General features: G+C 47.0%; 1 long non-coding RNA gene across 2 annotated transcripts in view; it reads left to right on the top strand.

Annotated features, from left to right (window-relative positions):
• Positions 1-538: 538 nt before the first annotated feature.
• Positions 539-7,295, top strand: part of LOC309864586 — a 55,324-nt gene continuing 48,567 nt past the window's right edge. For both annotated transcript variants that reach the window (XR_014311625.1, XR_014311626.1), the window contains exon 1: positions 539-3,287. This is a non-coding gene — a long non-coding RNA (uncharacterized lncRNA). The remainder of the gene's footprint in view (positions 3,288-7,295) is intronic.

The raw sequence follows: 7,295 nt of genomic DNA, 5'->3' as shown, positions 1-7,295 counted from the left end.
GGGAAACAGGTAGACAGGTGGGAGATCTGGTCAACCCGAGAGATAGGGAGCAACGGTCGGGCAAGCCTTGCTCAGATTATGACTGTATGATTGTAAAATCTTCAGGTGGAGTAGACCCTAAAGGGAGTCTCTTGTCTCCTCTGATTTTTTTCTGGGTGGCCTATTTTTAGATGCCTGTAACTTTGGGGAATTGTGCATGTCATAATTACCAACTGGCACATTTAACTGAGTAGAAGCATGTTTCTGCTGGGGAAGTGGGACATTACATAAAGCTGAAGAAGCTCACGTAACTATAATGATATATTAATATGAAGTCACTTGAATATTTGGGTTGGAGCTTTAAGTCAAGAATGGAGGTTGGATGAGTCCTAAGTGGTGACTTTTTCCTCACACTGTCCCATCCCTGGATCCCATATGGTGAAGCTCTCAGCCAGCTGTACGAATGGCAGAAAAATTAAAGACAAAGATCCTAGGTTGTTGGTTTTTTTTTTTTTTTTTTTATCTCCCATGACACCTGTGATGGTTAAATTTGTGTCAATGTGACTGAGCAATGAGGTCCCCAGATCCTTGGTCCAGCATTATTCTGGTCTGTCTGCAAGGGCGTTTCTGGATAAGATTAGTATTTGACTCTTAGACTGAGCAATACAGATGCCCTTCAACCATATGGGTAGGCTCCATCCAATCAGTTGAAGAGCTGAATAGAACAAAAGACCTGACTGGCCTGCCAGGTAGACGGAGTTCCTCCCTCCTGACTATCTTCAAGGTAAGAAGTCATTTTTCTCTTGCTTTTAGACTTGATGTGTCTATAGGTCTGGAGAAATGCAGTTCTTTCCCAGTGTGTTTCTCTCCTGTGAGTCCTCTTCACTGGTGTCAGCAAACACTTCACTACTGACAGTCCGGTTAGCAAATGTGTGGAGGCTTTTCCCCACACCAAGTGAGTCTCTGGGACACCAGTTGTGTGTCTGGCAACCCAGCTCAGTTCTGACACTGACTACCTGGAGGTAGCATCAGATCTCACAGGTGATGGCTTGGCCCCACAGTACTGCTACCCTTCCCTAGTTAGACCCCCTATGTGAGCTTCTGACCAAATATCTCTAGATCAAAGGTTCCAGGGAGCCCTTCCTTGGGTTTGCTTGATTTGTTAAGGCAACTAGCAAATACGTACTCAGGTTTATCAGTTGGTGGAGGAACAGCCAGACAGAGAGATAATAGGATGGGGTCTGGGAGGGTGTCGAGTGCAGGAGCTTCTGTCCCCATGAGCTGGGGGCAGCCCCCTCCCCGTGCGTGGATGTGCATTGCCAGCCTGGAAGATCACTGAACCCCAGACCCCTGGGGTTTCATGCAGGCTTCCTCATGTAGACATGATGAGTTCCTCCCTCCATTTCCAGGCCCCCTGTCCTCTCAGGGGAAGTGTGGTGTGGGGTTTGGGGGGTGGGGGCAAACGTTCCCACCTTCACGTCCTGGCTGCTCTTCCTGGTGCCCAGAGCTTGTCCAGGTGACCACCCCGAGTTGCCACGTTAGGACAACTGACGCTCCTAGTGTTCTTATCCCTGAGGGATTTATAAGGGATTCAGGAGCTCTGGACCACAGACTGGAGGCAGAGACATATATATTATATTTTTTTCCTTTTTTTTAATTATAAAGATTTCAGATTGTTATATGTTTGACATTCCGTGTTACGTGAGGTTCAGGTGTACAGCGTAGCGATTTGACTGTTCTCTCTGCTCTGCACTGCTCACCACGGCAAGGGGGAGTTCCTGTCTGTCTCCACACAAAGTTTACGCTTCCTATTATCTCACATACTGAAACATTAGCTCTTCCTGTCTCCAGCCTGTCAGCCTCAGGGCCAGAACCACACCATCAGGGTCACCATGACCTCCTTGTTAACAAATGAGCTGTGCACTCCCTCTCCACAGTGCACTGGGCTGTTGAATGTGGCCTGGGGCAACTCACAGCTTGTTTGTTTGTTTGTTTCTTTTACTGAAGCAGTGGGTCTCAAAGGGGTTGATTTTTGTCCCTAAGATGTTACTTGGTAATGTCTAGAGACATTTTTTTTTTTTTTTTTTGGTCATAAATGGGTGAAGTTACTCCTTGCATCCAGGGGAGAGAGGCCAGCAAAGCCCCCATAACAGAGAATGACCCAACCTAACATGTCACCATCAAGTTCCAAGGTGCTGAGTATACCTTTGTGTGTAGCTGCCTGATTGCCTGGGATACTCCTGTCTTATTCGCTGTCTTCCCACTCTCCAGATAGCTTCTAAATATTTGCTTTTTATGAGATTTGGTCTTGGACCCCATTGTCTACCTATATTCTTCCCCTGGGTGATCAGATACATTTCCATGTCTTAGCAGACCATCGTGTGCTGATGCCTCTAGCTCTTAGCCCCTCATGGCATCCAGACACACAACTAATTGCTTACTTGATGTCACTGTGTGAATGAATAACGGAAATCACAAATGCCATGTGTGCAAAATGATATTTGAATTGCTTCACTGAATTTGTCCCTTCTCCACTTTTGCACTTGTCTACAAAGAGTCCTGTAACCTCCCCAGCACCTGGAGCTTGAGGTGTCCAGCTTGATTCCTCTGCTTCCATAATGCCAACAGTTCCCCCATCAGCAAGTCCTATCAGCTCTATTTATAAGGGATTTCCTGATTAGCTGAAATTTCTCCAGCTCCCCAGGTGCCCATCCAAGGCACCACCACATAGTGTCTGTATTACTGCAATTACTTGTCGATGATCACTCTGCTCGTGTTCCTACTTTTTGCAGCCTCTTACTATCCAAGTTTCTGAAGTACTATTCCAAACACATAAATCCCACGAGCTCCCAGTGACTTGCACTGCGTCCGGTAAAAGACCCAAGTCCTTGACCGTGGCCCGCTTGCTCTGACCCACCTGGCGGCTGCCCATCTCTCTCGCCGCATCCCCTGCGCCAGCCGTCATGGTCCAGACGGCAACAAGAGCCCCAAATATTACGTTCCCAGATGGGTGACTCTTTGTGATGTGACTTGGGAGCTTCTTTCGTCAAGAGACGAAGGCTGTTTCTCTGCTCCATGAACTTGGCTCGGCCTCGTAACCGGCTTGAATAAAGGAACACGGCGGGAGGGATGCCCGCTGGAGGACGAGATGGCAGCGGAGCAAGGACGAGCTGCGGCGGCCCAGCCGGCCTGAGAGCAAGGAGCCCCCGGCAGACCCAACGGCGGACTGCGGACACGACGGTGAGCCCCGCTGGGACAGAAAAGTAGCGTCTCTCTGGACTTGTTCAAGTCGGTGTCCCACAGGAAAGGTGAGCCGGGTGCTTAAAGACATGAGCAGAGTTTGGGGTGGTTTGTTGACAGTGACACTCGCCCTCTTCCTGTTGCTCTAACGGGAAAACCAGGTCCCTCACCCAGGCCGTGGCGTTTGCTGCTCTCCGCCTAGAACACCCTTCTTCAGCTCTTTCTGGTTTAGCCGCTCCGGCGTTCCCGTGATCAGAGAGAACATTTACTTTTTTTTTTTTTTTTTTTTTTTTTTTTGCATGGGCCACTCATTTGATGCTTATAGCAGTATTATTTACACTTTCCAGATAAGAACACTCAAGTACCAAAAGGTTAAGTATCTTGTGCAGTTTTCACAGGTGCTGGGGGCTGGGTGGGGGGGCAGGGGGTGGGTCTGGTGCTCAAACCAGGAGAATTATGATGACAAGAGCCCGCGCTTTTAACAGTTGTGCCATTCCCTCCCTTTCTGTACGTAGAGTAAGATATTAATAAATCTAGGTTAAGTGAAGATAGTGCTTAGATGAATGTGTAAGGCGAACATGTAACAGAAATAGGAACAGCCTTCTTCTGGGCACGCAGGGCTGGGGGCAAAGCTTTTCTTGAGAATGCTCCCAAGCATTCGTTGTTAGCACTGAAAAACTAGTGGGGGAGAAAATATATTAAGGACATGAAACACTGATGGTCATGACAGGTTTATGGAAATGATCTGGGCTCAGAACAGTGAAGGAGGAACAGCTCTCCCTGACTGCTGCCATATGGCCTTTTCCCCCACGAAACAAAAGCTTCGGCAAATTTCTAGTCAAATTCACATATTGATAGTTTCATGCACTGGAACTAAACCCAAGCTTCAGGTTCTCATGCAACTGAAACTGTCTCTTTTTCACTTATCTTCTGGCCTGACCCATAAGCCTACAGTGAGGAAGAAAATATAGTTCGCCTTTTTGCTCTTGGCTCTTTTTCTTCTCTTACTCTGTTTCCTCTGGTCCTTCTGGGGTGAGTAGCAAGAGGAGAGAGCTGGGAGAGTTAAGGTCCCGCTCGACCCACACCTTTGCAACCCCAATCCTGTGCTGATGCTTCTACTAGGAAAATGAAGAGATTTCGTGCTGGGGTATACCTCACCGACGCTTCACCTCGATGTCCCCTCCTCCAAGCTCTTTTGCTGGTGGTCCACGTGACCAGTCTCGTCCATGGAAAACTCCCAGCAGGCCATTCTCATTTATCATGGATAGCTTCAGCCAACCTCTTGCATTCAGAGCCTTTCTGGATGAAGGTCAAGCTCCCACTCTCTGGGTCTCTTATAGGTTATAGGGTAAATGTCATGCTCCCCTTTGCCAGGCTTGAATGAGAAGAAATACAGCCTTTGCCTGGATAGGAGGGCTCTCCAAGGGCTTCCTGTCTCGCACATGGCTTGTCTTGGCTAGCATACATCTTTAGAACACAGCGATCCCTACTACTCTGCAGAAATTCTGACTGGAGAGGCCCAATTCAACATATTTAACAACTTAGCTCCTTGAAAGGCAGCTCAGATCTGATTACTGAGCAAACCAGGGGTGGGAGAAGTTGAGGGGGTGGCCTGAACCCACCAGGCTGGGCAGCATGCTCCCAGGAAGGTCTCGGAATGTGGGAAGGGGCGCTGCCTGCTTGTGGGGGCAAGGCCAAGGAAGCCCACAGCAGGGTACCAAGTATGTGCCAGCTTACATATAATTAGTCTAATTTTTGCAACAACGATCTGTGATACCGTTATTCTCATGCTACCAATGAAGAAGCAGACGTTTACAAGAATTGTATTATTTTTACTGTTTTCTAGGCAAAAGAGAGGACAAGTATTTTGGTTGGTAACATTGATGAAAATATTATCACCCAGTAAATATGTATTTTATTGTCTATGTTCAATTTGATAAATAATTTTAGCTACACTGCTTTGTTCCTTATCTGCACTCTAAATGAGCAGAACGATAATTAACTTTAACGTCTCACGTGGTAATTATTTTAACTTTCATGTTTCATTTCACATTGAATTCTCATCTACCGGGTCATGGATACGTTTTCTCAGTATAGAAGGGCACTGACGCTCTAGTTAATTTCCATCCTCATGCATTTAAAGTTTTTCCAGTGTGGGCCATTACAAAATAAAAATTCATACGGACATCCAAATGTGCTCTGTTTCTCCCACTCTTCTCTCAGACCCAAAGCAACCTCACTCTTGTCAACTCGACGACCTTCTGTATACATCTGTTTCTATGTGAGTCTGTGGTATCTGGATTCTGAACAAATATTCATTCGGAATGAGGCAAAAACACTCAGTGGATGATTCCAAGGGACACCAATCACGCTCTCCTTATCTGAACACACACAGAATGTAAGCGTCGTTGTCAAGTACGTTTTAGTCCATGTACAGATAAGAGACTTTGTTCTCACCTTCCAATTCATCATTGCCCGTTGGAATGTTTTTCCTGTGTCAGGAAAAACCTCCCCAGACATTGATTTTCTACTTGAATAGCCCGACAGACAGAGGGGCCAAGTGTTTTTTATTTTTTAAGCGCTCCCCATTTTCATCACTTTTAGTGTTGTTGGTCATAAATTACATGACACCACAAACTTGACTGGGTTCTTAAAATACACGCCACGACGTGATAAAGGTCTAGGTCTTAGACAGTTTGGACGGGACGGTGCTGGATTCTAGCACCAGATTGTGGCTTCTGCTGCTGTCTCGAAGAGCTGTGAATACATCAGAGTCACACGATCCGCCTTTCATATCCGAACTAATGGTTTGCAGAATTTAAACAGAAAATAATCACAGCAGCGCTGTCCGCACTCCCACGGCAGGAGCAGCTGGGCTAACATGCTGCCGCCTCTCTCCCCGAACCTGCCTGCATGCATGAAGTCAGAGGTCACCGTTGCTTACAGCTGCGAGTCCCTGAGATCCTTCATCAGGGTAACCAGCTCCTGGGCAACGCCATCTGTCTTCATTTATCTCTGCAGAATGTCCAGGTTAGAAAAATGAAATGTCCATGTGAGTTAAGATTTTAGGATGACTGAAGCCAAGCTGAGATCTCTATCAATTAGCTTATCCCACACCCTCACCCCACTATGGTCCAGTCTATTTAATACAGTAAACATTAAATGCACACAGATGCCATAACACTGCAAGACAAAGTCATAGAAAAATTGCAGGAATAAGACAAATCGTGTGACAACTATTAATATTTTCCATGTGTCTGGCGTACGAAAAGGCGGCTGGCATGATGAAATGTTCGTTGTCTGTAGGCTGTAGGGACAAAGGTCGGCCACAGTCGGGTCCGGGGCAGGAAGCCCAGCCGGGTCAGGAGCACAACATGCGGTCTGTGATGATTTTTGCTCGAGGTGAAGACGCCGAGAGCCATTTCTGAAACCGAAATGACATCAACAATGTTGGATTCACAAAATACGACTTCGGGGACTGAACACTGACCAGGCCACAAGCACAGGCGCTCCATCTCTCACTCGCGTGCTGTCGGAGGCCTCCAAACGGACCTTCACCCTACGCACTCCCTCCCGCCGCTGTGACGTGCACCGGCTCACAACGCCATCCTCACCCTGAGCTGTTTCTGTCGCAGATAATAATTCTGACCATTTATTTTTCATCTCTTGCCCAAGACACGTATTAAAAAGTTTCTTGTAGCCACTGCTGGTCTGAAGCCCATGTAAAACACTAGAGTTTGACCACGGCATGGGCCAATGATCATTTAAGAAGAGTGTATCGGATAATCCTTTCTGGAGTATTTCTCTGTCTCTAGTCTTTTTCCTTCTGCCCCTGCACCAGCTCGGAAGGACGGAGGAGGGATGCAATTTAAGACAGTGCAAGGCTTCACTGGTGGTTCAAGCTATTGCTCCCACGTTCCTTCGGCGAAAAGTGTCCCCCTACTTAGTGTATTTACCAAATCTTGTAACGACAGGTGGGCCACCCTTCCCCGAAGACCTCTTTTTTTTTTTTTTTTTTTTAAATTTTAAAGAGTGATTTATTTACTCGAGAGAGAGCCAGGGAAGTTGCAAAGGGA

Source organism: Mustela nivalis, assembly GCF_964662115.1.
Source record: "Mustela nivalis genome assembly, chromosome: 5".
Taxonomy (NCBI): Eukaryota; Metazoa; Chordata; class Mammalia; order Carnivora; family Mustelidae; genus Mustela; species Mustela nivalis.
Note: the sequence above shows the minus strand (reverse complement) of the source record. Positions and strands in the feature narration are given on the sequence as shown.